Here is a 27,312-nt window from a genome sequence, read left to right as displayed (position 1 = left end):
GGACAAAATATTGCTTCACAGAGCTCTTTCATGATTCCCCCAGCAAAGAATTTTCTTTCTTTTATCCTCCACCCTTAAACTCTGGCCCATCTCTTTATATCATGCCTTATAGTTCCAAGACAGTATACCCAGTTATTGACTTACTGGTTTATTCCCTCTTTATCTCAAAGGCAGAAAAACACGAGTCTATTTTGTTCCCTAGTGTGTACCTGGACTTAGCTCAGTCCTTTCTCCATTGACAGCATCTCAAAATGAAATAGATGAACAGATGAGTAAATATGCAAAAGTGCAGAAAATCTGACCCCCCACTTTAATAATTTACACTACCTCTTGAGAGCAATAATATGGGGTAATCCAAGCAGTGTGATATAAGATGTGTATGAAGTAAAAATATTCCAAACACCCTATAGATGGATTTAGCATATCTGTTGGAGTGAGTCATGCTTCCTGAGTTCTCACATAAAAAAAAAAGCATTTTGCCTTGATTTTGGCAATATAGACAATATCATCTTGTTAATTCAAAGAGAAACTGGTTAGTAGGTAAAATCTTTGAATGTAGGTCCACATGCTGACAAGAGCTTTTGGTGGTCTCCTGGTGAAGAAGATTTGTTCCATGAAGATACCAAGAACAGTTTTTAAATCATGGTAGTTTACTAGGAAACACTAAGGCCCTTGCTTTAATCTCTGCAGAGATTTGTTAGAATAAACTAAGGGAAAAAAGAATTTTTAAAGACATATATATATATATATCCGAGTTTTCCCAGTTAAAACTTCAGACTTCAGTACCATGGTTGTGTGGGGGAATGAAGAGAGTTTGACATTCTCATAAATCATCTAACTGCCTTTTCCTTGTGTGGATTGAAGAAGGAGAATAGTATACTAGATTGAACAAATAGACTGACTATGGGCAATACACAGGAACTCACCCAAATTTTAGTAAACACACTTTTAAATGATTTTTAATTCATTTACTTGATAGCTATCTTATGAATATTTACTAAATCCCAGGAATTGTCTCAGGAACCTTCAGTCTTTATCTATTAGATCTTGTAATCCACCAGGACAAAAGAATAGCCAAATGAAGAGGAGTCACTCAGGAGGAGAAGGAGGTGTGAAGTATCTGCAGGCAGCTTCTGTAAGCCTGGACATTGAGAGAGGCATGTCTCTGATGATCCTGGGAGGGGTTTCCTGAAACAGGTGACAGCAAGCGCCAAGGTGTTACTGGAGAAGAGGGTTGGAGTGTCTGAGATGTTAATGTTTCTGCCATGGTATCCCTCTCCTTCCTTATGTATGGCTCTTCATATGTATATATATGATAATTGTGAATAAATAGATATTTTATATTAATTTATGGGTAAGTACACAGGTTTAATATGTTTACAAATGTGTTTGCATATGCACATATATATTTTAATATAGAGCAACAGAGAGGGATTGTAAGAAATGGCCTTATACATACGTCTGAAGGAATTCAAGAGTAATTCAGCACCCTCATGGCTGAGGTAGGATTGCCACAGGTATCAGGACAACCTGGGCTGCAGAGTGAGTTAGTGTCAGAGAGAGAGAGAGAGAGAGAGAGAGAAACAGAGACAGATAAAGAAACAGACAGCCTGAAAAAGTAAGAACAGGCAGAATCAAGTCCTAAGAAACTTTTATAAGGTTAATTTTTCTGGTCGTGTGTGTGTGTGTGTGTGTGTGTGTGTGTGTGTGTGTGTACTCTATTCATATTGATCTCTTCAATCTTTAGGAAGAGTCCCTTTCAAACAAGTTAATTTGTTCCACTCAAAATCCATCCGTTTTGATATTAATCTCATCCACAATTTCCCCTTCATGGAGACATTCAAAATAATGTTTGTCTGCTATCTGGGCACCTTGGAGCCACTGGGCTGACACACAAAGTTAGCTATCAGCTGGGACAGCTGGACAGCTGTGCAGGACACCAGGAGAGGAGGGCTGGTAGAAGGGAGAGGAATACATTGCTGGCGAGTTGAGGGGTCCTGAGAAACACGCTCTGATTTAGATATAACTCCCAGGCTGTTTTCTGTATAGAGAGCCTGGGAAACAGGGAGCCTCACCAGGCATCTGATGGGGCATGGGCAAGAGGCAACTGGGGATTGGGTTCTGGGTCTGAAAGTGGAAAGACAAGAGAGGAGATAGACAGCAGGATTGTCTAGGAAGCAGATTGCACTGGGTTCCATGGATTCTGATGGCAGGGGCTTGTGTGTGTTCCCCATGCTAAGAAAGATAGATGCAAGTGGGAAGAACACACGTAGGGATTCTCTATGAGAATAAGTGGGCATGGGTATAATTTTTTTTTTTTTTAAAAACAACCACAAAATTCCCAGGCTTCCTCGCATCTGTAATTTATACTGGTAGCATAAGTTCTTCGTTAAATGGATGAAATTGCAGTGCAGTTGGAATTACCTACCCGTGTTTTACTTTAATTAACTATAAATCTTGGAGACATGTGAGATAAACCTCGTTCAGGCACAGTTTTCTTTTGGCTATAATTTTAAATACAACAATTGGGCATTGTGTCCCTTTGTGTTGTCCTTGTGAGTTTCTCTGCTTTAGTGTCTAATTGCTTCATTGGATAATAGATTATAATTAAGCTTAAAATAGTAATGGGTTGCAAGGAGATATTGCAGGTATATTTCAGGTTGGTATTTACATGGTTGTTTATGATCTTCAATTTCTAATATATTACAGTAATAATACTATTATTTTATAATTTAGCTATCACATGAACTAAAGCTTAAACTGTGGAAAATGAGAAAATGCCTTTTCTACTTAAATAAATTTCTAAACATTTGCTCCTTAGCTTCAACTATATTTAGACTCAAATCATCTTTGGACTGAAGCTGAGTATGGCTTAAAGTACTTTCTTTCAACTCTCAAAAATTTTTTGTTTTGTTTTGTTCTGAGGTGGTGCAGGGTGATAGTTATATCCAGGAAGCAGACCCAGAAGCCATGTGCTCATCACCAGGCTAATGAAACTGAGTTAGATGGGAGCCAGCCAAGCTTGGAATTTGGTTCTGCTTCCTGTGCACACGTTGGGTTGAGCTGAGTGGCCTTGTCTGACTGCCTCTTACCTCTTTTCCAAAGCTTTCATCTCTCCGTGTCCAGGGAGGGCCCTTTGTATATCTCAGCATCTCAGCCTCTGGTATCAGGGCTGAGACAGGCCTTTCTAACTCATTCAATGAATAATTCTGAAATAACTGACCTGATCAGCTTACTTTTGAGTACACGGCTATTTATCTTGAGACATTATACACCCAGCTTTTCAAAGTGTGGACCCCTTTGCCTGAGACTAAATCAGTAATTCTGATGTAAACTTAGAGATCATTCTATGGGATACAACACAACAGGACAGAGAATTTTACATGTAGAAAGCTTTGCAGTTTTTTGTTTTTTGCTTAAAATTTGGTTTTAGTTATAAATACTTATAGATGTATCCATTAGATGATAGCGTAAAGTATATATATATATATATTTAGAGTAATTTGTATTCAAAAAGCTGTTGTTTTAAGTAGTACTGGTTTAAGTACTGGTTTTAAGGTTAAAATATCTTTTTCTCTTGGTTTGTGAATGTCTTAAAATTTATTTTTATTTAAGATTTTTTCTCTTTCACAATGTCCCCCACACAAGCACACACAGTGTACTCTGATGACATCTTCCCATTACCCTCCCTACCAGTCTCTTCTTCTATCCCACCCCCTCCTACTTCCATTCTAGATGTTTTGTGTGGCCCATTGCATTTAATTGGGGTTGCTTGCATGGACGTGGGTGAGGGGTTATTTTACTCGAGGAAGAATAATTTACCAGTGGTTGCACCACTAAAGAATTTGACTCTCTCTACTCCTACAACCATTAGCTGTTCATGGCCCCTCGAGGAAGGGTTGGACCTTATGGACCCTTCCCTCATTCACAACAGGATGGACATGGGCCCAATCTTAATGCTGTGAGTTCATGGGTGCAACATCCATGTCCTGTCTAAAAGACTGGCTTGCAGCATTGCCCCACGCTCTACTGGCCCTTCCATCCTTTCCACCTCCTCTCTGTGCTGCCCCTGCCCTTTGGAGGGGCCAATACAGATCTCCCATTTGGTGAGAGCACTCACCCATACTTACTTGCAGCACTATGACCATGTGTGAGTCTTTGCATTAATTCTTGCCCACTGCAAACAGAAGCTTGTCTGACCAAGGCTGAAAGTGGCTGGGTCTGATCGTTGGCTTTTTTTGGACTCTTACATTCCTTCTCGGTGACTGGAAGGTCCTTTGATCTTTTTATTTATTTATTTATTTATTTATTTATTTATTTATTTATTTATTTAATTTTTAGTTGAAAAAAAGAATCTAAATAACTGGGAAAATGTTCCTCTAACGAGACAGGTAAGACAAGATGGGAAATCTGAGACCACACTAAACGTTCAGGACACATAACCCAGAACCAAAAAGATGCTACTTCTCTTCAGAGGTTTAAGTTGTGAACTTACAAAGGCCTTGGCTAAGTATGGAGAGGTAAACACAAATGCTTTCTGCTGCTCAAAGAACACAAGAGCACTTATGGAAAAGGGTCCTGAGGTTCCACACATGTCTACAGTCGTTCTACCCAGAAAGAGCTATGGGAATACCTACTTCTCTCTTCCTTAACTTATATGCATGTGTTAGTCATCTTCCTATCCCTGTGACCAGTGCCTGAGTGCAATCAACTTAACATGATGACTGGTTTGATTTGGCTCATGGCTGCAGAGATTTCCATGTTGCTTGGCCTGATGTTTTTGGCCTGTATGAGGTGGAACATTATGGCCAGGATCACAGGGAAGAGCCAAGCTGTTCACCTCATGGAGGCTGGAAGGCAAAAGAAAGAAGAGACCAGTGTTCCAAACCTCCCAAGAGCATGTCCCCAATGGTCTAACATCCTTCCAATAGGCCCCACCTCCTAGAATTTCTATTACTTTTATAGTAGCAGGCTATGGGGACACTTCAAGGGTCTTAGTACCACAGTCACAATAAATCATAACAGACTTTGTGGGCTAGCCCAGAGATCAAGCTGTTAATCTGATTTCTATGAGTATCTGAATTTTTGAATAAAACCTGATTCTAAGTTGGATATTGCTAATTCTGTCTCTCTCTGTCTCTGTCTCTGTCTCTGTCTCTGTAGTGTTCTATATTAGCACCCAGCAGTAGACTCCTTTTGTGAGAGCCAGACAGAAAAGACCTTAAGCTTCATAGCTCATGTACAATCTGAGATGCAGCTACTTAATTGATTTTTCCTTTTATTTAAAATTGATTCATTTCTCACATAATATATCCTGATTACGGTTTCCTTTCTGTCTGTTCCTCCCAATTCCTCTCTACCTCCCCTCTCATCTGGATCCATTCCCTTTCTGTCTCTTATTATAAAGGAACAGGCTTCTAAGAGATAATAATATAAGAACAAAATATAATATGCACAAATATAATACAAATAAATACGTGTGTGTGTATGTGTGTGTATGTGTGTGTGTATGTGTGTGTGTGTATGTGTGTGTATGTGTGTGTGTGTGTATGTGTGTGTGTGTATGTGTGTGTGTATGTGTGTGTGTGTGTATGTGTGTGTGTGTGTGTGTATGTGTGTGTGTGTGTGTGTGTGTGGCAGAATATCATCAGGAGTCATTTTATAATTACTTCTTTTGACCAGTAGTAATTGGTTTTATCTCAGGTCTCTGGGCTGTATAGTTTCTGGTTCTTGGTTACTCAAGCAGTGTTGGGCATGGGTTCTACCTTGTAATCTATGCATGCTTTGCTTCAATATAACTTTATTTATATGAATTAAAGTTTGCATTTTATGTAACATGTAAGATAATATACAATAGCTCTGTTAAGTAATATCATTAAGTAATATTTTTATTTTTCTCAAGATTAACTGTAAGAAGCAGGGGATGGAGAGATGGCTCAGTTGGTAAAATGCTTGCCCTGCAAGTATAAGGAGAGAATTGAGGTCTCTAATATTCACTTTTTAAAGTGGGGGATGGGGCTGAGGAAGCAGAGAGAAGCAAATTCCTGGAACTTGCTGATCAGCTAACCCATTCTACTGGGTGAGTGCCAGGCCAGTGAGAGACCATGCCTCAAAATAAAGGTGGACAGCTCTTGAGGACCAACACTGGAAGTTGTCCTCTCAGCTCCCCATGTACACGTACACACATGCACAGAAACACACACATACACAGATGTAAAGCACATTCTTAACTTGCAGGTCATACAAAGATTAGCAGTAGATGGACCCGGCCTTACCAACACAGACTTTGGATCTCTATATTAGAATTTTCCCCAAAGAAGTATAACATGATCTTTCTGTACATTCTAATCGATAAGGCCAGCATAATATTGCAAACAAACTCCTCAAGCCCAGAAATTATCACTTTTTAAAAATTCAAGTTGTTTTAAAAAGTTGGATATATTAGAAGTTCTAAAAGCATATTGAATGTGAGAATGACTGAATAATTTAAACTGCACAAGAGACTCTCTGGTGGACCTGGAAGACATGTAAAGACCCCTTCTGCTTATGGTGTAAGAGGGCATAGGCTTGAAGAGTCAGAGTCCTCCTCCTGCTTTAAAACAACAGCCGTGTCTTCCATCACACCACCACTGTCAGTCAGGAAATACAATTTGTAGATCTTTCGGTCACCTTATACTTGTGTAGAACATTTCTACCTGGTGTTGAACAAGGTGAGCAGATTTGATTTTATGAACAAGCTGGCTAAATTTCCTATTAGTTTCTATGTCTCCTCCTCCTCCTCTTCTTCCTATTCCCCCTCTCCTTCCCCTCTGTCCTCTCTTTCTGTCTTCACAATATTCTGGGAGGATCACATTTTTCCTTATACATATACTTAGGTTGGGAATAATAATCAAAATGGCCTTCGATATACTGATGGTCAACCACGAGCCATAAACTATATGAAGACTTTTGCCCCAATCTCACTTAACATTCAAAATAATTGAAAGATGGAGGACTCTGAAGCTAAAGGATTTGGATGACTTCATCAAGCTAAGCTGACAGTGAATGTGCAGATGAGGTCACTGATCCCCATTGGTTACGGATGAGCTTAAATCAAATGCTGGATCCACCACTTTGGGCGAAGTCAACAGTCTTCTGCACACCACGCATAGATTCAATTTACCGAACTTTGTCAGAAGTTGAACATATTAGGCATCTCTGTTAAAGCACTGATATGATCTAATTGACATTTATCTTGCCAAGTAGAACCAAATTGTACGCAAGCTAACAGTTGTTCCCCTTGAGTAGATGTAGTACCTCATAACCTACTCTCTGCACTGCATTCTTAAAGGCATGAGTAGTCAAAACAAGGAAGAAAATGGAAGAAAACGTTACGAGTTCTTGCAAGACTTCACCTTTCAACCAGACTGGAAAACTGGTCGAATAGAGTCTATAACCATACAAGGTTATTAAGGTTCACTTAGGGTCTAATTGTAAGTGATACAGTAGTTAAAGGATTTAAAAATCATTAAGTATGTTCAAACAGAGAGAACTGATGTACACACACAGCATCAGTAAGTAGCTGACAGGTGTTTATAAAAGGACTTTGCTCACAATTATGGTTGAAAATATATTAATGTTGATGATTCTCACCACTCAAGAGACTACTCAGTGAGAATTACAGTGGGAAAGATTTGCTGGTTTGTCTCAAATGGGGTAAGAGACCACCTGATCAGCAGCACCACAGGACCAAATGGATGCAAGAAGTTAGATCTAACCATTCATAACTGTGACCAATGCAATTGGATTTCCTGGAGGGACTAGAGTGTTTAAAACATTTTGAAGCTAAACATTTTGATAGTAGCCGAAAGAATGATTCAAATTCATACGCGTTTCCAAAACTTTATCAGGGTATGCTCACCATTTTTCATTAATTTCAGGTCAAGATTTATCTCCGGTCAGTAAATAAATGCTCACAGAGGCGCAGATGCACCGCTGGAATACCTCGGCTTTCAATGTGTTTTCCTCCTGATATGATTTCCTCTTAGATTCAGCCTAATGTCTTTCTGAACCTAAGCATATGGGCTTATGTTAATATCAAATGGTGTCTTCGAAAGGTTATTTTTGTTTTCTGCAGGGAGCAGTCATCCTTTGACCTATATTCAATAAGTGACACAGATCTGATTGTACGACAGCCATTAGCCTTATCCAAATTCCCTAGTTGGAGGCTGGGGCTAAGGTCAGAGACTGTTGCTCTTCAGTGTCAGGCCTAAACTTAATTAATGCCTTTAAAAAATATGTAGATAGTATTTTGTTCTCCTTAGGATGTATGAAAATGGCCAGCAGAATTTAATCCTGAAAAAAATGTTTAGTACAAGAATGGCTGTGTTGTTTGACATGCTCCCACGACCTCATTCTGAATTGGCTGTACTGTGTGTTTGGCTTTTTCCCAGCCTGCTGGCCAGGTTTCCCTGCCCCCCCCCCCCCCCGTCCCAGCCCCACTTGGCAAAGATTCTTTTCTATGCATCTTTCTGATTCCCAAGGCCATAGATTTTTAACAATACCCACCCCTCCGTGTGCTGTTCCAGAACCCACCACAGCCACTTGGTGGAGGGTGGGGGCAGAGATTTGAAGCAGAGGGCTGGGTCCTTGTAGATGAGAAACAATGGCATTTTCCTTTAGGGCTGTGGGCCGAGGAGGGGGCTCTTCCTTCTAGCTGGTGCTGAAATGTTTAGTAATCATTTTTTCAATGAGAATTGGCAGTTGCCTGCCAGGATGGGAAGTTATGTCAGCACGGGTGTCAGAGAATTTGGGAGATTCCTGCAGGAAGTAATTGGCAAATCAGATAAGGCTGGGGGAGGGTGAGGTGCAGAGAGCGAGGTGCCATTCAGCAAATCACTTTAAAGGTATTTTTTTTTAACCGACATTATTTAGGAGTGTTATAGAAAGTAGACCCCCTTTCCAGAGGCATCTGCCAACTGACAGTCCAGCAGGTAAGAAGAAAATACCTCCTAAAGAGTTTTCAACAGAGACTTGTAGAGGCTATTGAAAAGACTTACACTCACATCCTGTGTAAACCATTTTAAGTAGCATTTATTATTTATTATTTACCTGTTTACTTATTTATTTATTATTGTACATACCCAACTGCTTCTTTGTCTGCTGCTCTTCCTTACCCATCGGCATACCAGTACCTCCTTGTCCCCCACATCACTCCTCAGGCCCCGAGTTGAGCAGGACATGTTTTCTAACTGAACTCCACGTAGGACAGAGACATCCACAGCTAGTTTCTTTGAGTGTGGACTGGGGATCTAGTTTTAACTTTAGGCCCTTCACCTTTGCAGCAAACACAATCTGCCTCATGTTTGAACGTTTACCACTCAGGCTTCCTGGGAGATTTTTCTGATCAGTGCACTATATCCTTCGTTCTGCAGTTTCGCTATTTGTGTTCTAACGTCCTTTCCCATCAGCCCTTATCTCCAGTGTTTTCTGATTTGAGGACGATGCATTCAGAATGCTTATTCCTTCTGAGACTTTCTCCAGGAGATACAAAACTCTTGTGGGAGGAGATGAAGTCAGGCTTGTTGCTGAATCCATCTTTATTACCTCACAATGGGCAAGCAATAAGTACTGTCTGAAAGTAAGAATGAAGGAAGGAAGGACTGGTAAAGGAATGAATGACCACTGGAAAAACAAGAGGTATGGGGAGTGAAGGGGGTATCCAGGGGCATAGGGTTCAGTTGGTAGTAAAGCTGGTGTGTGTGTGTGTGTGTGTGTTCTACTCACAGTGAGTGCCATGCACATTTGATATTACCATGTGATTGCTTGCCTGCCAAACAGGCCAGAGTACTACCACAGGCCAAGATAACAAACTCTTCACAAACGAATCTGTAGCTGCTGTTCTTACTTCATGTTGGCTGTGGTTGGTTCACACCTCCATGAGTCCAGATGACAAGACCAGCCTTGCGATTTCCAGGGAACAGGGCAGAAGATGCTCGGAGGAAATTCTGAATTTAAGCTGCATTTGGCGCGTGACTGTGTCAGCCCAAACACATTCCAGGGAGCAGAATTGTGGGCATCTTGCCCCCCTAGTCAGTTGAACACTTCAGTTGTAATGTTAAAAAAATGTGGTGGAGCACTCCAAGGAGTGGAATCCTTTTAAAAGCCTGAAAGATGATTTATAAATGCCCCAAGTTGATTGGTGGATTGGAAAATTGGAAAACACTAATGGTAACAATGGTAGCAAATAGTTAACTTTGGGGCAGGGGCGTTTCTTAGATGCTAGGCACAATGCGAAAGTCCTTGTGTGCATGCATGCATGTGTGAGAGCTTGCTATCGAGTGTATGTGTGGACATGTGTGCACATGTGTATGTCTGTGTGCATGTGTGTGGACATGTGTATGCACATGCAAGCCAGGGTTCATTTCCTGTTTCCCTCAATAGCCTTCCACCTAATCCTTGAGAGAGGATGGGGCTCTCTCTTTCTGACATTATCTTAGTCATCCCTCACAATATAGAGTTCCCACCTACAGGGCAGTTACTGTTCCTATAGAGTCCCTCTGGGACTTGCTTTGTCTCACAAAATACTATGATACTCCCCTCCCCATCTCCAGATTTCACAAACAGCTCCTCTTTCGGAACCCTTTGATGGACATAGTTTCCTAATTCTGCTATAGAATTCACTGAAAAACATTTTGTTTTAACTATGTTTGCACAGAGGCAAACACACCTTGTTGCAGAGGAACCTAAGGAGTTGCAGAGGCTCTAAGGAATTCAAATAAGAGCAAGAATCTCTCTTTTGATTTTACTCATCTCCAGAACACCCTTTTGTGCAGCATACATCACATCCATATAAACACATTTGCTAAAAGCTACTCGAGAATTCCACTTCTGCCAGGAATTACCCAGTACACAAAGGGCAGAACTCAGCACCCTTCTGTTTTATATTTTGTAATTATTTCTCATAGTGCTTTGACTTGGACTCAGACAAGCATCTACATTTCATCTCATTTGTCTTTCAAATAGCGCCCCAAAGGGTTAAAAAAAAGCCTCCATAAGATGGATTTAGGATATTTATAGTATGAGGAAAAAAAAAGAATACTGTTTGCTGGTGCTATTTTTAAAGGACACCTTTTTAAAGTTTCTCAAAGCTTCAGTGGTCAGGACTGAGCTCAAGGCAAAAACACTGCTTAAGAAAACCCTACAGAACGTGCTAGAAAAAGCTAAAGCTCTGGCTCAAGCCTCTGAGAGAAGAAAGTGCTCACACGGCTGGGGTGTCCTTTGAATCTCTTTAGGTTATTTTCTAGATGAGACTATGAGAACAAACTGAAATTATATTTCCCTTCCAGCTAGTTAAGCCTCAAATCCCTAGATGAAAAAAACAATGTTTTCTTTTTGGACAGTGATGTATTTCTAGTCAGTCTATTCCCAAAACAAACAGAACAAAAACCCATTTCAGGCACCGACTAAAATAAAAGATAGAAGCAGAGATCACTCAAGTGGCGAAGTGTTGCTATAAATTGCCATTTTGCAGGTAACCGTCACTCATGGAAAAGGGTAGGTGGGCCGGCTCTTTTTTATCCCTGAAGCTGTGGTCTGTCAAACCTATGCCATTGAATCCCCCACTTACCTAATGTTGGTATTTCACACACAGCAACACGGTCTTTGACTGAACTGTGGCAGACTGATTAGCTTGGCAATCCAGCTCTCCCCTTTCACCTCTTCTTCCTTGCTAATAGAATATTAGTTTATTCAAGTGTGCTCTTTCAATACACACTCTCTCTCTCTCTCTCTCTCTCTCTCTCTCTCTCTCTGACACACCTCATGGAGAACTTGATTACAAATGTAGAATCTTTAGTTCAGAAATAGCACCCAGAAAACTCTCAGAAATTATTACTGTATTGGAGAGTTGTCAGCACATGCCCTGAGTTGGTTCAATAGAACCAAGGGGCATTACCCTTAATCTTTAATTGTGAAATGTCTCTCTTCCCCCACTCCCTTCAGCTAGGCACGAATAAGGAAGCTTATAACTTCAGTTGCCGGCAGCAAACATTTTAAACTCCGAAGGAAATCACTGGATGGATGACTTTGTTGCTGTGCGGAGCAGGATGTGGACAGAGTGACCCTGGGCTGTTCCTTCTGTCACTCATCTTGGAGCCGACTTCACTAGGACTTTCTTGGGAAAAAAATCATCATTTTCACTTATTCTTAAATTTGAGACAAGGTTTTCTCTTCTAGGGGCCCACAGCATTCTGATACACAGACAGAAAGCACACAACTGAAGGAGCTGGGGCGCGAGTTAGCCCTGTTTTCTGAGACCTTCCCTTGGATAGTGCCAAGTGCTGGTTTCATCTTTACTTCAGCTAACTCAGTAACTTCCAAACATCCTTTAATTTCTGTATTTATTTGACGCTGGGAGGCCAGGTATGGGAGGAGAGTTCACTAAGCCAGTTTAGATTCCTTGTGCTAATGAATAATATTACTGATTGAAAGTGCCACTCACCGGAAGGTGCCCCTGGCAAAAACCATCACCCGGAATGGTTGTCCCAAGGTCTCTGTGCCAACATTTCTATGCCCTTTTCTTGAAAGTTAAAATTTACCACAGGTGTCGGATGCAACCAAAATCTTAGCTTGAAGGAAATATAGTGCCTAATTTAGTTCGGGAAATCTACGGATACAGAGCAAAGCTAATTTCTCTGCTTCAGTGTTCGGTGAGTTTAAAATTGTTTGGGTGCCTTTGCCTTCAGGTTGATGGACGGCACATTTAACAGAAGGATAAAGGAACTCCACCCGAATCTCATTCACTTCCTCTCATATGAAACATTTGCTATGCCAAGATGGAGCAGGGCTGAGCTGTACTCGGTGCCAAGTGGCATTCTCGAGGGTCCTATGCTATGCACTGACTGCCACTTAAGGAATGGAACAGGACCACGTAATCAGTCAAGTTGGACTGGGTGTCTTCTGCACAGCTCCATTCAAGGTTACAACAAAGCTATATAGGATCTGGTATTTGACCTCCTACGGTAACTCAAGAACCATTTACCAGGTGGGAATTGGAAGGGGAAACGATCATGCTCATAAAACACACACATAAGGGACTTCCAAAGATGCTTTTGTAGATTTGGTTTGATGTATGGCCGTGGGTGGCTAATAAACCGAAAGATAACCAAGGTTTATCACACGAGTCTGTGCCTATGAGGAAAAATCACATAGCCAGTCTCCCAGCACGAGCACAGAAATAAAGAATGCAACCATTTTACACCTTGGGGGTAGACTTACTACTAAAGAAAAGAACTTTCAGATAAGATGTTCAATTATTCTGCTAGCAGATGATTCAGTTAGGATCCGTAACTGTTTTTCAGATATTTGGTCAAAGGCACCAAGATCATATCAAGAAAGAGAGAGAGAAAGTAGGCTGGGGGGAGGGCAGAGAGAGGGAGGGAAGGAGGGATGGAAGGAGAGGGGAGGGAGGGAGAGAGGGAGGGAGAGGAGGAGATTAGCCTACGATCAGTGCCTCTGTGGACAGCTCAGAAGACTGGCATGGATCAGCCTCTCAATCCATCTGAAGGAAATCAGATTACTAGAAAAGAAGCCAACATCCAACATGAATAATGTAAAAATGTATAAATGTAGCCCAAAGTTCCATAATGAGCAGTTCCCATTTGTTCTCTCAACCAACATTTAATGAGTTCTTGCTGTTTGTCAAAAGCACTGTGAGATCTTAAGAGCTAGAAATATGACTTGGCCTTGTTCTCAAGGCACAGTAGGTGAGGCAGACAGGCCTGTGAAGGCTCCTGAAGAGGGAGCGGGGCAGCTGAAGAGAACATGCAGAGTGAAATGAAAGTGTAGAGGGGAGGAAAAGGTCGGAGAAGAAACATACATGACCTTTCCTCTGGTGAGAAATCCATCCAAATGAAGATGATCACGGGCATGGGGGTGGTGGTGGTGGTGGTGGTGGTGGTGGTGGTGGTGGTGGGGAATCGGCAGCTAAGACATGTGCACCAGTGCATGCTGGGTGAACATGCACTGACTTTGTGCTTTGCATATTCAACTCCACATTTAGTAATGGCCGTTCAGATCTATTTCATGACTAAATGAGCCAATTCAAGCCAGGTGTGGTGACCCGTGTTGGAATAAGGCAGGGGGATAATGATGAGTTCAAGATTAGCATGAGCTGCATATTAGTCCTGGATCAGCTTCTGTACGAAGTGAGACTGTCTCCACCTTCTATGACTCCCAAAGACAAAGTGATCTATTTATTTCCTACATAATTTCTGTCTATTTCTTTCACAAGTTTCCCGAAAGACTTTTAAGTCATATTAAATACTGAATACCTACTGAAACCAACCTAAGTATTGTATTAAATGTTTATTAAATAGTTATTGAATTGAATAAAATGCAATCATCATAAATTTTCAGTTTCTTCTAGCTTTTTGTGTAAAATAATTTCTTGATAAAATGTATTTCTATTTTGATGGAAAAATCATTTATTGGAGAAATGATAGAGATTAGAAAAAGAAAGACCATGAAAATATTCTGAGACATACTGTCAAAAACCTAAAACCATATTGGGCTCTTGATGGTGAGGATGGATGTGATGCTATTTTTGGAGCTGGGCAGAATGTCAAAAGACAAACTTGAAAACAAATAGAAGCGGTGCTAGTCATAATGCTACTCAAGAGGAAAGGCAGGGTGTGTATTCCTGTAGGATGTAAATGTAGAGAGAATCGACAACATAACCCCTACCATCCGAGGCTTTCTGTGGGAAGCACGTAATGTTGGCCTTAGAGAGTGAGGAATAAAACCCATTTCCCCAACATGGCTGGTGTGTGTATTACCTCTACCCGTCCTTCCAGAACTGAGCAGAGAGGCTCTCAGTAAATATTATGGAATGAATTAACTAATGGATGCTCTTGCCTGCTTCCACTTGGGAACAACAATAAGTGATTAAAAGATTGATTCGAATTAAACAGAAGAGCTGGGCCTAAAGCAAAAAGGGCCTTTGTGAGGCGGAAATAAGTGGATTTGGGCTGCGATGAGTTGGCCCAACTTAGAGAACAGACCAGCGTGCGGACTGAGGGATGTGCAGAAGGGAACTTAGAGAACAGCGTGCGGACTGAGGGGTGTGCAGAAGGGAACTTAGAGAACAGCGTGCGGACTGAGGGGTGTGCAGAAGGGAACTTAGAGAACAGACCAGCGTGTGGACTGAGGGATGTGCAGAAGGGAACTTAGAGAACAGACCAGCGTGCGGACTGAGGGATGTGCAGAAGGGAGGAGGGTTTTGTTTTTTTAGTTAAGTTTTTTTTTTTTTTTTTTACTGTTTTTGAGTTAGGTTTTTTTCTGTATGTTTGTTGTTTGTGTGTGTATGTGTGTGTAACCTGTATGATTTTTACTTTTGTATTTGAGATACATACATGTGAATCTATCTACCTGTGTTTATCATCATCACCTATCATTTATCTAATTTATTATACACTCACTCATTATTTGAATATATATTTGAATATAATTATTTGAACATACACACACACACACACATATACATATATATATATTTGCATATTAAGCACAGTGGGTGAAATGGTGTACAGTTAACATAGCACTGGAGATAACTTTTACCTTGTAAGTACCAGCAGTGGGACTCTGGAGCAAAGCACAAAAGTGATTTATTCCCAGGTTTATCTTGTAAGTCAGGAAGCCTGACAGCATCTAACTCAGTCTTGAGTTTAGTTTTTTAGACTGATCTTTAGAGTGCTAATGCTCTCTGAGTGATAGTTTTTGCTAATTATATACTTTGTTCCTTCCAATTACCTTTCTCTTGAGAAGCAGAACAGAGGGTCATTCCAATGAGAGGCAAAGAGTCATGTCCTAGCCAAGAACGCAGTTGTTTTAGTTATTTGTGGAGAAAAAAAAATAGTCTACCCATGGACACTAAATCTGTAAAGGTAAATATTCTCAGGAGGACACCGTTTACAGTAAGTCTGAAATACATACTTCTGTATTAAAAGCATAAACTTAGAAATATGTTCTGTTTCCAAACACAAATTAAGAATTTAAAAAAATAAATTAGAATCACAGATTCTTATAATCTGCTTAGGAAAGCATAAATTGTTAATCAGGCTCCAGGCAACAACATCTACTACGAACTTTAATAAGAAGTCTGCCAAGAGGAAGGAGAGGGTCAGGTGGCTTTATTCTGAAGGCTGGGCAGCCTGTTAACCTCAAGTTCTGTGGCTCTCAAGATACCACTGATGGAGTTCCCTTTGAAATAGACTCTCTTAAAGAGTAGTCAGTTATTAAAAATTAAGTCATCAGCACAGGCTTGAAAAATTACATTTCCACTGGTATCAATAAGCTTTAAAGAAAATAAAAAAAAACAGAATTTTCTTGTAGCTGGCAAGTGAATTTCATGCAGCAAGCATTTCCTGAGCCCTTACCCCTGGTGCTGCCCTGGTCCTAAAATTCTGATCCCGTGACTGCAAGGCAATATTTTAAAACCATTTTCTCGTATCCCCCTAACCTAGATTTATCTATTCCATAAAGCATCTCCTATTTGTATCAGGAGAGCTTTGGCTGTGGAAAGAGTCAAATAATGAATTTTCCTGAACCTCTCAGCTGACTATCATTCTTAGGAACACTTGTCAATCAGGTGAAACTTAAATTGGAAAGTATTTGACAAGCCGCGCATCTATCTCCTTAGCACTTGGAGCCTCCTGGCTGCTTCTCTGAATTGTTGAGCTTAACACAGTCCAAAATTTCGCTCCTGGTTTGAAAGTACCTTTTCAGACGTCATGGATATTAGCACACATTTCTTAATTATTAAGCAGGGAGACTTTGCCCCTTGTCTTCTGTGACTGATATTTCTAGTCCACCATGATAGAAAGGTCATCCCATAGAGGAAGAATGGGAAATCAAGCCATTTAAAAATCTCATTTTGTGCCAGGCGTGGTGGCACACGTTTTTAATCCCAGCACTTGGGAGGCAGAGGCAGATTTCTGAGTTCAAGGCCAGCCTGGTCTACAAAGTGAGTTTCAGGACAGCCAGGGCTACACAGAGAAACCCTGTCTCCAAAAAAAAAAAAAAAAAAAACCCAAAACCAAAACCAAACAAACAAAATCCCTAAAAATCTCATGTTTCAGTACTGACAAATAGGGAAGCAGGCATATGATCTATGTGTGCTCAGAGTATCAGGGTGCAAATCCACCTTTGGCTTTAGAGCGTTCAGTTAATCTCGCCTTACCTCTCAACAGTGTCTTCTCTTCCTGTCCACCACATTAAACTCTTTCAGTAGATCACATTAAATTTAGTTGCTTGAGAGCACTTTATTTTCTTATGCCGCCCTGAACTATGTATTTTAAATAAAGCCACTGTCCATTTGGCATGCTCTTTGGGGAGAAAGTGGTGATTTTGGTCATTAGCATCCATGTTCTACGATGCCCAGTCCTCTTGTGTGGCCATCTGTGGAATGACTTCATTATTTTTCAGGGCATAAAAAATGTATCTATTTAAGTTCAATTAAAAATTGGGGGCTGTTTATTTGTTTGTTTCATAAACTACAGTGCTCCTTCTAAAGATGTTTGGGAGGATACTATTAGCAATTGATACCCAATGGCAAAAGAAAAATCAGTTTTCTCCAAGGATTGTCTTGGAGACAGTGCTGGGTGCATTAACCAGACTCAAGGGCAAGCCTCATCCCTGGGAGAGGCTGGCCAACACAAAATAGACTCAATGGTGTTTTTGTAAACATTTTTGTTTTATTTTTCCTTGTTTGGACATAATTTTGTTTTATATGTCTTGTGCTTGTTTATTTTGAATTTTGTTTTTGTGTCTTTGAAGAGTTTCGTTGCTTGTGTGCTTCTTGCTTTTTGTCTGTTTGGTTGTTGGTTTCTAAAGAGAAAGAACATAAGAATAAGGTTGGTGGGTGTGTAAAGAGGTGGGAGGATCTGGGAGGAACTGGGGGAGGGGGAAACATAATTAAGATAAATTCTACAGTTTTTGGTTTTTTTTTTTGTTTGTTTGTTTGTTTTTAATGTAGACACAGGAGCTATGTCTGGCAGATTTCCATTTCCTTTCAAAACTAGCTCAAAGGTTGGTCAGTAGGCCTCCTATGAAGGCACAGCTGGCGTTTTGGTATATGCGGGTGATGGAGTAGAGTGTCTTTCTCTCGAGGGCAGTAAGTAAGTGATCCTACTTCATTTAGGCTGGTTTAATTGGGACCAGCTCCAAACATCTCTTGTTTTGATAAGAAGAGTGAAGCCAGAGAGTGAAGCTGGCTGCATCCGTGTATCAAAAGGCTCCCTTGTAGAATTAATTCTTTATGAAACACTGGCAAAATCCCAACTAGGTACTTTTAAGCAAGTAGTCTAATCTGAGGATAATTGCTGGGAGAAACAGTAGCTTGACGTGGCCCACATTAGGGTTCATCAGCGATATAGCAGTCATGGGGAGCTCTGTCTTTTTGCATTGGCGATTTCTTAGTCTGACCACATACTGCCCTGATCGGTGTTAAATCAGCCCATGTTGCTAGGGAGAACTCAGTACATTTCATTTGAATGTGAAATTGAGCAGCTTCAAACATTTTTACAAGATGGGTGATAGATTAATAAAATTCTTTTTTAGTCTTGTGGTTAAAAGCATGATACACTTGCTTTCACGAATGAGAGCTATATTATACCCTGGAGGGCCGTCAGTTTTTAAAGTAAAAATGCATACATTAAAATACAACACAACACTTTAGAGATTTGTTTGTTTGTTTGTTTGTCCACAAGTATATGAAGCTTATTTTCACGGAAAAAAAAAAGCCATCTCTTTTATTATGTATTTGGTTAAGATGAGCTGTGTTTGCTCTTGCGTATCAGATTAGACATAAATTTAAAACTTGTCATTGCTTGCTGAATAATCCATTATACAATCAAGTGGGGAAAATTAATTGTTTGTGACACATCCTAGCCATCCGCTTGGAAAATCATATTTTTAGAGGACATGTTAATATAGCCAAAGATCACTTTGGTTTCAAATATTAGAATTAGTATCTATAGGGTTTTTTTTTTTCTGTACTTGAGACTGAACCTAGGGTTTTTGTTCACTCTAGACAAGAGCTCTAACACTGAGCTATATCTCCATGTACGCTGTAATTATAGGACCTGAGGATACCTGTTAGTTCAATGGTTTTGTATAGTTCGTCTTCTTGTCTCTTTTATAATTACAAGTTGCTTTGATTTTTTTGCTCATCCATATAAGAAGGAAGTGAACGAGGCTTCATTTTTCAATATGAAGACACTCATTATACAATCCATTGGTCATAAGGCTTTTGGATTTCATGGGACATTAACAGTTTTATTTTTTAAAAGGGGGAAGACTTGACACTGAGTTGCTCGCCAGATTTTAATCTTGCCAAGGCAAAACCTAGCATAATTTATCCATACATACACTTTCATGAAAGAACTGACATTTTAACTTCAAAGGAAGGTCATCGTATGAGTTTTTAAAATAGAATAAATGGAGGTTTATGAAATACAGAAAAGGTTGCCATTATTTTTCATATCTGATCACTAAGCAGTAAATTTACTTTTTGAAGGATGAACACTTGATTTTGAATATCTGGAAGAGTCATTTATCTGGATAAGGATCATTCCAAACTGCCATCAGGCTGTTACAAAGAAACCCAGTCCCAAAGTCCATCAGTGGTACCCAAATGCAGAGCCAAACTTTGACGGAGATATTAAAATTTTTTTCTAGGCAATAGGAGTTTGAAGGAAAAAAACATAGGAACACAAAAATCTTATTTTTATCAGTCAGTTGTCATGCCTGCACCTCAGCGGAACTCAAACGGCAACAGATGTGGTTCCTCTTTTTTTTTTAATGCCAAAATTAAGTAGAAATGGCAAAGAGAAATGATACCCAGTAGTTAGAAATCAAGCTACCAACAGGCCAGATTAAAGAACAAAATGAATGTGGCCCATCAGCAGATAAGCCCCTTCCACCCCCTGGTTATCAGCTATCTCCTATGTAAATGCCTGCATGGGATGCAGCCTCTCAGCATCTTCTCATGCCTCCCGCCATCTGATTGTATATCTGACGCCAAACCTGCTTCAGAGACTGGATGTACTGCATGACTTTGTAAAAGCAGCAATCAAGAGACCAGAGAGGGATGGCGACCCACCCATGTCAGTCACACGCAACGGCCGTGTTGCTAAGGGAGCTTCTTCCTCCCACTCTCACCATTTTCTCTACCCTTTGCTATTTGTGGATTTGTATGTATGTGTATGTGTAGGAAATGTTGTCCTGAGAGGAATCAGTCCCGAGCCGGCACCGGGGCGCATAGTCCCGAGCCAGGCACCGTGGCACATGCCTTCTGTGATCCCATCCTTTGGGAGGTAGGGACAGGTGAGAAGGAGTTCAAAGCTATCCTCGGATGCCATCGGGTCTTGAGTCCAGCCTGGGCTATAGAAGACCATGCTTTTTTGGTTGGTTTGTTTGTTTTTCTTTTTTTTTTAAAGTCATTAAGAGCAAATGCTATATAGTGATAGTTATAAAAGAAGCCAATAACTTTCTTTACTTATCACGTAGGGTAAGATATAAATATATTCTTTCAGTGTGTGCACATGTGAAGGTTAGAGGTCCACCTTGGATGTCATCCCTCAGACATCACCAGTCTTGTTTTTCCAGATACTGTGTCCCTATGCTGGGATCTCTGGCTCTCTGGTTACACTTGGTTGTCTGACCAGTGAAATACCAGGATCTACTGTTTGCTTCCTGATGTTGGGACCACAGTCCTGACCATGCACAACTGTCTACATGAGTGCTGGAGACTGAACTGAAGTCCTCAAGGGCACACAGCAAGTGCTTTCTCAACCAAGTGACTATCCCAACCTCGATAAAGTATCTCTTACTCAGCTTGAGCTCAGCATCCCAGTTGCCTTGGGACATTATCCTCATGATACCCACTGATGTGGTTAGGAACTGGGAGGCCAGGGCAGTTCATTCCCATCAGTGATAGCTACTTTCTCAATGTGCTTCCTCCATCAGTGATGCTGTCTCTGATGGTGGGAGGACATAATTATCTTCAGACAAACAGCCCACCTATGCATCTTTTTCTACCGTTTATAAACTCTAATGCGTGGTTACAAATGCAATCTAAAAATTGAGTAACCTAGAAACATCTTCCTTAGCCTGCTCTGGTCAAAATAATCAAACCATTCCCATGCCCTCTGCTGTTCAGTATTTCTCAGAGAGAGTCACACTTTAAACTTTAAGACATCACAAGTATTTGCTAACAGCACATTCATTAAGTGCTTGGCTCAAAGGGAAATTCCCTGGAAATTCAAACTAAAAAGGGCTGAGTAAAGCCTTTTTAAAGGGAAAACAAGTATTAGAGTTCCCTCTTGACTTCCTGTGGGGGTTTTATGATGCAAAATGCACAAAAAGCCGGGAGATTTGTCAGTGGTAGGCCTGCCTGGTATGTATGAGACTCAAGGTTTAAACCCCACACTACCAAAAGACCCCTCCCCCACACTGATATTTTAGCAAGGCACACTGGCTCATGGCTGTAATCCTAGTACAAGATAGGGCAAGTTAGGATGGGTTGCTGTAAATGGACGCCATCCTGGGCTTTATTGTGAGTTCCAGTATAACATGGGCTATAGAGCAACATCCTGTCTCAAAAAGACCAAGCAGCCAAACAAAACTAAAGTAAAATGATTAGGACGTAGCATAACATTATAGAAAGGTCCATTAAGGCTTAATTCATTCGTACTATTATTTGGGCATATACAAATTCTGCACTTAACAGCTGAAGATATGGCTCAACCGTTAAAAACACTCAATGCTATGGTAGAGAGCCCAAGTTCAGACACCATGGCAGCTCACAACCATCTATAACTCCAGTTCCAGAAGTTCTGATGCCTTTATTTGACCTCTGTATGCACCAGACATGTATGTGTTACACATGCATACACAGGCAAAACCATTCAGATACATTAAATAAATAAATAGATAGATAAATAAATAAACATATATTCCGAATCTCTCTCTCTCTCTCTCCTGTGTGTGTGTGTGTATGTGAGTGTGTTTAAACTCCCTGCTCTATACATATCAATAATAATACTATGGGTTTAAAAGTTCTCTGTACCAAATGTAGAGATGTTTTAGGGTGCTACCTTAGTAGGTAGGTCTTTTATTCACTTTACCAGATCCAATGGGTAATGAGTAAGATGTTTTGCCTGAATCAGTATTTTGTACTTGGGTTGCAGGCCTCCAAAGAGTACAGAATCATCTGTTTGGCTTTTAGGACAATAAAGAGGAGAGAAGAGGAAAGAGTTGCTAGTCTTTAAACACTAAGGAAACACTTCCATGATTCTGATGACTTTCTAACCTCTTTAAAAATTGCTCACTGGGTTAATTTATAACTAAGGCTTGATGATCTTCTTTAGGTGGCAATTTTTTCTGAGGTTGATTTTCAGGTTTGCATTCCACAGTAGAGACCAGCAGTGTGGGAGAACATGCTAAGGGCACCATCATGCTTAGAGCACTAGACTTGTGAAGAAGAAAGAGATCCTATGTGGAAAGGCATGCTTTGTTCTATGTTGATGCCTGTGTTCCATTGTATACAAAATTTATCTCTTTGTATGGCCACTGTCTTGGCCATGTCCTCAGCTTAACTTCTTTTTTAATCGCCATTGATCATTCCTATAACTTATTAGGATTATTGAAAGTCTTTAGTCAGCTCTGCTTACTTAGGTAATTATAGCAAGACACTGCCCTCTCGAGGGATGAGCTGTGAAGATAAATTAGACCTCATGGCATGCTAGCATTGAGGTCTCCATCTTCAGAAATTGCTCTCTCCCATAAGAACTACTGCCTAGCTACTTGGAGAAGCATTTGACCTATGCTGCCAAATACTGCAAATCATATTTAGTAGTAACATCCTAACTTTAATTAAACTCTCCTCAGACCTCTCAGTGAGGTGGGGTGCCTGCTAGAGAAGCTTGTCACTCAACAGTGCCCATGTCAAGATACTGATGAAACAGAGTGGGCTGATTTCTAGAAATCCATGTGGATGGGAGACGGGTCCCACTGCACACCCACCCACCAATCATTTACAAAGATGCTCTGATGATAATTATCATGCAGCAGGTGTTTTTACTGGAAGCCTTGGAACTTCCCTTAACAGTCTAGTCTTGAACAGCTAAACTACTGGCTGGAGTTGCTTCCCTTGGGGCAAACTGTTTTGGCTTAAGCAGTGTGACCGTTTCCTGCCTAGGGACGGGATGACTCTTGGTAAGGATTGTGTGCACTTTCTCCCACGTTGCCCTTGCTCCTGCCTTGTGGTTGATGGTATCCTAAAGGCTACATTCAGTTAGTGAGGGGAAATCCAAGTTTCTCAAAGGACTGCTTTGAAAATCAGAGCCTTTGCCCTAGAGAGGAATTTTAAAAAACTACAGGCAAATGAATTTTTTATAAGCACTAGGTCAAACCATTACTGTTTATACCAAAGAATGTGCCAAAATCTCTCATTTATCTTAAAATTAAGATGGAAATTGCAGTGGGAATATGAGGATAAAATAAAACAAGATCAACTCAATATCTCTGGATTTCTAGAATTCTTCCTTTGTATGTTCTCTCTCTCTCTCTCTGTGCATGCATGTTTAACTTTCTTTTTGTCTACAGTTCTCCTATTTCCATAATATTCTTGAGACTTTGTATTAAAGGAACATTATTCAGTGTAGTGAAGCCACAGAACGTTTGATTTTTCTACATTCTCACCTTTCTGTGAAGCAAATGAGGTAGGCTCAGTAGACACTGGTTAGGCTCAGACAGGATGAAAAATGCAATTCCGACGGAGTCTTTGCTTGTGACTTTCACAAATGAGACCCTAATTCTGATGGACCCCAATGAATGGCTGTGCTGACTAAGCAAGGACAAGGGCACTGGCTCCGGCAGGGTGTTATCTCATTTGCAACACATTTCAAACTTTGGAACAGATTTTTAAATTGGAAGTTGCAAGCCGAAGATTGGCGGCAGAAAAGGCTGATTCACCTTCCGGAACTTATCTTGCTCCAAGTTCCGGGAGGAGCTTTTAAAGATGGAGGTTCTCTAGGGCTGGTGGGAGGGCTGAGTTGGTAAAGGTGCTTTCTGCCAAGTCTAAGGACTTGTGTTTGATCCCTAAAAGACACATGGCGGAAGAGGAGAACCTACTCCTACAAGCGATCTGAGATCCACACAGGTGCCATGGCATATGCTCAGGTGTGCACACCTGTATACACACACATAACACAAGTACAACACACACACACACGCACACACACAAATACACGCATGGACACATACAATACACATTTACACACATAGACACAAATAAAAGAAAAAAACGTAACAAATCTTTTTTTCAGGAAAGGTCACCCAAAAGATATTGGTATGCACCATAGAGAAAAATTATGACACATAATGATCAAGATAAGGGCACATGTGCATCTTAAATGCTTTGAAACTTGCACTTATTTGAATGGGAACTTCTTACTGTTAGGCTCCTCTATTTCAGCACAAGGTCTGCATGTTTAAGGATACTTAAAAAGAGTTATTGGTATTTCTTTTCTCCAAACATTTCTTTGGTGGTAAGAAATCTTTAGTGGTTGGAGTCATAACTATAAGCTCATTCTTATTAGTTAGTAAAATGTTATTTAGGAAGTAGACCCTTGGCAAGGCTCTAGGAAAATAGATAGGAAAGTGTTGTATAATTTTGATAGTGGGAGATTCACGATTAATTGGCCATTGCTTTGATTTGGAACTGTATGTAGACTTTTTGAATAACCAATAGTCTACATACTTAGAAAATTATGAAAATACCTCGGAAGTCCCTTAAATGAGAGGAACTATAGAAGTGGCAGGCAATGGCTTTGATCTGATACACATATTAAGGTTCTGCTAGGACAGTGCTAACTTGTCTATGAAGAAAAAGCAGTCAGACTCTAATTATCATAGCAAAATCTGTGTTGCCATTGAACTGCATGTCGGAGGTCTGGAGTGGTCCCTCCACACTAAACAAGAAATTTGAGGCAACTGGAAAGATGTCATCTTAATAATACATTGTCATCTGCAAATACAAAGCAGGTAGAACCAGAAAGAAAGCCCACACAAGGCTTTCCAGGGAGGTGGATGCTCGCCACAGTTTATCTCTGTTTTGATCCTGGGATGGGGCACTCACCCAATTACCACTAATTAGACACTCAGAAGTCATTGTTCTAACTTGTTGCTGCAGCAAAGAAGGGGCCTGTGATCCCTCCCAACGTGCTTTCTAGAAATGTCAGCTGTTGGCAAGTGTCTCAGGCACTCTGCACTCTGCAGTCTTGTTCTTGAGAGGGCACCTACAGCAAGCTCTTCCTTGCGAGGCTGGTAGAAGTGGTGGGTGGAGGACAGGAGACACAGGGGTAGTTTTTTTTTTTTTGTTTTTTTTTTGTTTTTTTTTTTTGGATAGTAGACAACCTGATAGAAAATGCTCCTGTTCCATATATCATCTTTGCAGAGTTAGCACTGAGAAACGTAATTGCAATAAATTGGCGTAAAAGCCAACTAGTAGAAAGACTGGAAGTCCCCCTGGAGACACCAGCCTGCCACTTCCTCCTAATGGCAGCAAATTGTGGACAAATATAGTGTAGTCACATCACTGGGCTGCATTTTTCTCTCAGCAATGTACTGTTACCTTGTATCTCTCTGAAGAACCTGATCACTTCCTCTGCTTCCAAAGTAAGGCACAAACCATAAAACCGGGTAAGAAGGGCTCTCTACCTTTTGTATCACTTTGTTAATTAGAATACCAGCAAGAGAAAAGGGAGAGGGTGAGACACAGTTGTTCTCTGATGGATTTCTGAGCTCTGCTTCAAGAATATGGCCTCTGGTATACCCTTTGCCCTCTCCATGACGTCATGAAGCTATCTGCTTTAGCATATTCCTTTTCTGGTCACAACTGGTTTTCGGATTCTCCAGAACACCAAACACAGAGTCAGGCAAGTGCTCCTACACAAAGGACTGTGCTCAAGCTAAATTGGGAGGAGAGTTTGTCATCGTCTCCTCATCCCGTCCCCTCCCCCCAAGCATAAAGAATCCCGAGGATTTTCCCTTTTCAGGGACAACTATCAGCAAGAACAGAAAGAAAAAAGCCAGCTTTGGCCCGCATTCACATGGCTGTTACTCATTCTCCCGAGGAGTTGTGCATTAACTGGCCACATCTCTGGCTCCCTTAGAATCACAGGGAGGAGTTTGCACACACACACCCGCCCCTGATAATTAACCACCGCAAAAGCTCACAATTAGCATCCCCCCCCAACACAGAAGTACACCCCAGACACACTGTTAAAGGAAATAGCTTTTCTGGTTCGCACTGTGTGACTTCAGTAAGTGAAAGTGAAGAGACACAGACCGATAGAGCTTGCAGTGACTATCATAAAAAAAAAAGTGTCTTCATAGGGAAAAAATGAGTGGGAGAGAGAAATGTGTGAATGTTCCACGTGATTAAACTTCTTGGTTCTTGAATGTTCTCGGTAGTAGTTAAGTTAGGCAACCAGCCCCTTGCATACAAAGACCCTCAGGTAACTTCCCATAAAATATGGATTTTATTGCAGCAGCGACAACATTTCTCAGTACCACATTGACCTCGCCAGCATCTCCCATCTCGAGATGGACCGTAACTCTTGGCAGGCGAATAACTACGGAGGAGGAAGTGACCCCAGCTCTGCGGCATTATAGGACTCTGCGACGACCCGCCTTCATTAAATTCCACATGAACGCCTTGGGGACTCCACTCTTGCATCTGACACCTCACATCGGACGCACCAGACCTCCTGCTCTCCAGTCTAAGGAAGGCATTCTCCCTCAGATGTGTGTGTGTGTGTGTGTGTGTGTGTGTGTGTGTGTAGCCTTGGAAGAGCACCAGCGAGCGGAGTCTTCCACATGACTTTTCCCTGGACAGTGTGCTCCATTTTCGAAGTCCAGTGTCGGACTTGCCTTGCAACCTAAGCATTTTTGCTCTATGAAAGCCTGAAGGCATTGCTAGGAACATGCGAGCTAACAGTTTTCTTTAAGCTCGTTCTCTCGGCCAAACCATCTCTGTAAGTTTGCCTTATTGGGAACATTCCAGACTTTCCCGACTACCTGAATTAATTTCTGCGTTACTCTCAAAGCCAAAAATAAATAAATAAATAAATAAATAAATCCCATAACTCAGCCCAAGCAGTCACCACACAGACCCTTGTATTGTTGGGTAGGTGGAAATCAATCAAGCCTCAAAGGCTCCACCGCTCCGGCACTCACTAGCGCCCTTGGTAATTGACCAGCCAACTT

At 40.9% G+C, this 27,312-nt stretch overlaps 1 protein-coding gene across 3 annotated transcripts in view; it reads right to left on the bottom strand.

Moving 5' to 3' along the window:
- Positions 1-27,312, bottom strand: part of Cdh6 (cadherin 6) — a 138,595-nt gene that overhangs the window by 110,673 nt on the left and 610 nt on the right. The gene's annotated exons all lie outside the window — the stretch shown is intronic.

The sequence above is a fragment of the Mus caroli genome, unplaced genomic scaffold (assembly GCF_978045245.1).
Source record: "Mus caroli unplaced genomic scaffold, Mus_caroli_1 scaffold_16, whole genome shotgun sequence".
Taxonomy (NCBI): Eukaryota; Metazoa; Chordata; class Mammalia; order Rodentia; family Muridae; genus Mus; species Mus caroli.
Note: the sequence above shows the minus strand (reverse complement) of the source record. Positions and strands in the feature narration are given on the sequence as shown.